This window comes from Vombatus ursinus, unplaced genomic scaffold (assembly GCF_900497805.2).
Source record: "Vombatus ursinus unplaced genomic scaffold, bare-nosed wombat genome assembly UNPS02014770.1, whole genome shotgun sequence".
NCBI classification, from domain to species: Eukaryota; Metazoa; Chordata; class Mammalia; order Diprotodontia; family Vombatidae; genus Vombatus; species Vombatus ursinus.
Genome location: NW_020954548.1, coordinates 30,783,936 through 30,786,659, shown reverse-complemented (window position 1 = coordinate 30,786,659; position 2,724 = coordinate 30,783,936).

The following is a 2,724-nucleotide window of genomic DNA, read 5'->3' as shown; positions in this document are numbered from 1 at the left end:
CAAACTAGAATTGAGCAATGACATTATAAGACACCAAGAAACAATAAAACAAAATCAAAAGAATGAAAAAATAGAAAAGAATGCAAAACCTCTCATCAGAAAAACGAGTGATCAATATAAGAATTGTTGGACTACCTGAAAATTACAATTAAAAAAATTGTGATACAATATTACAAGAAATTACTAAGGAAAATTGCCCTGAAGTTCTAGAACAAGAAGGTACAGCAGAAATAGAAAAAATCCCTCACCACCTGAAAGAGATTCCTCAGGGAAACCTTACAGGAATATCACAGCCAAGTTTCAAAGCTCGCACATTAAGAAGAAAATATTGCAAGCCACAAGAAAAAAAGTAATTTAAATATCATGGAGCTAATAAGGATTACACAAGACCTAGCAGCTACTACACTGAAGGACCATAGGTATTGGAATACTATATTTTGTACAGCAAAAGAGCTGGGGTTACAACCAATGTAACTTATCCAGCAAAGTTAAATATAATCCTGAATGAAAAAAAAAAGGACATTTAATGAACTGAAAGTCTTCTGGGTATTTGTGACAAAAACAGCAGAACTTAATGGAAAAATTGATATTTAAGACCCAGGAGAAATATAAGATAAACATTAAAGACCAATTATAAGGGACTCAATAAGGTCAAATTATTTATTTCTTATATATGAAAAAGTTATCAGTACTCTTAAGACTGTCATCCTTATGTGGGTAGTTTGAAAGAAAGGCTTGGGTTGAATTGTGTATGATGGGGCAATTCTAAAAAATAAATCTGCATAGGGAGAGATAAAAAGGAGTAATTATCTCATAGAAATGAGGCATGAAAGGAAGAACTGATACAAAAGAAGCAAGTGGGGGGGAGGGAGGGCTCGTTGTGCTGGAACCTTACTCTCACAGAAAATGTGTTAAAAAGGAAACAATATATATATATCTAAAAGGGTATAAAAGTCTTCTAAGTTCAGAAAGAAATAAGAGGGCAAGGAGGCAGGGTCAGAGGAGAGGATAAGGGAGGGACTCTTGGAGAGGTGAGTAGGTTAAGGAGGGCAAGGTAGCCAGTAGAAGTAAAGCAGGGGAGTGATGAGGGATAGGATAAACATGATTCAAAGGACAGGGAGGAAAAATAGAAAAGAGGAAACACAACAGTAATTATAGCTTAGAAAGTAAATGGGATGAATTTACCCACAAAATGGAAATGGATAGCAGATTAAAAATTGGAATTCAATAATATGTTTTTTTCAGAAAACACTATAAAAATGAGAGATAGACAAAGATAAAATAAAGGGCAGGAGTAGAATTTATTATGTAAAAAAAGCAGGGGTAGTAATCATGATCTCAGACAAAGTTGAAGCTAAAATAGATTTAATCAAAAGAGAAAAATAGGGAAACTATACTATGTGTTAGCAATATTATTCAATGTTGTTTTAGACCATTTAAAATAACTAGACAGTATAAAATACCTGAGCATATGCCTGCCAAAACAGTCACAGGAACTATATGGACATAAACATAAAACATTTTTTTTACAAATAAAGTCAGATCTAAATAACTGAAGTAATATTTATTGTTCATGGGTAGGTAAAGCCAATATAATTGAAAAAAATGACAATTTTACCTAACTAATTTATTTATTCAATGCCATCCCAATTAAATTACTAAAAAAAATCTTACTGAGTTAGAAAAAATAATAATAAAGCTCATTTGGAAAATAAAAGGTCAGGAATTTCAAAGAAACCCAGGGAAAAAAATTTGTAAAGGAAGCAAATTCAGTAGCATCAGACCTTAAACTGTATTGTAAGGCATTTGTAAAATGGATAATTTCTCTTTATTTAAATTAAAATTTTTTGGTATAAATAAAACCAATGTCACCAAGCATAGAAGGAATGCAGAAAATTGGGAAAAAAACTTTCATAGATAATCTCTCAGATAGGATGTGATTGGGTTGGAATATTGCCATAGTGTAGGATATTATGAGCTGGTTTAGTTAGAAAAACATATAAAGACTTGGACTTATGAAAAAAGATGTCATCCACCTTCAGAGAAAGAGATAACAAGTGGAAATACGCATAGTACTGTCTTACATATATGTGCATGAGTGTGTAGATATATATTTATAGATATCTATGTATATGTATGTTTATGTACAGATATATATCTATATCTATCTCTCTGTGTTTAATTGTAGCCTTCTTTAGGGTGGGGAGGAGGAAGGGGAAAAAATAAAGTAAAGACTGCACAGCAGAAAACAAAAGAAAACCTAAAGGAAACAAAGAAAAGTTGGATAGCTTTGAAAACAACGCATAGTATTTATTATATAGATTTTCTTGAAATGGAAATTTATTGTTTTCTATTGAATCCTCTCTTGTGTTCTGCTGTGTGCATGGCTATGTTTCTTTTTCCTTTTCTGCTTTTGTGTTTAAGTTTAAAATGAATTTTTAAAATTAACCAAAAAAAGCTCTATATTGGGATGAAATAAGGTACTCCAAAGTTATTGAATAGTTAACAAAAATGTTTAGTTTGCCCAGACACAGCAATGATATGCAACAAGAATACAGTGGCAATAGCTTCTCCAGATACAACCTCCTTTGTTTCCATATGGAAATGCATCTGGTTTGCAGGGCAGAGTATAGTGACTTGCATGGCCTTCAGACATTCATCAAGTTGGAGGTGCACCAAATCCATGTAAGTGGGACTTTTTTTTGCCTTCAAATGACCAGGAAA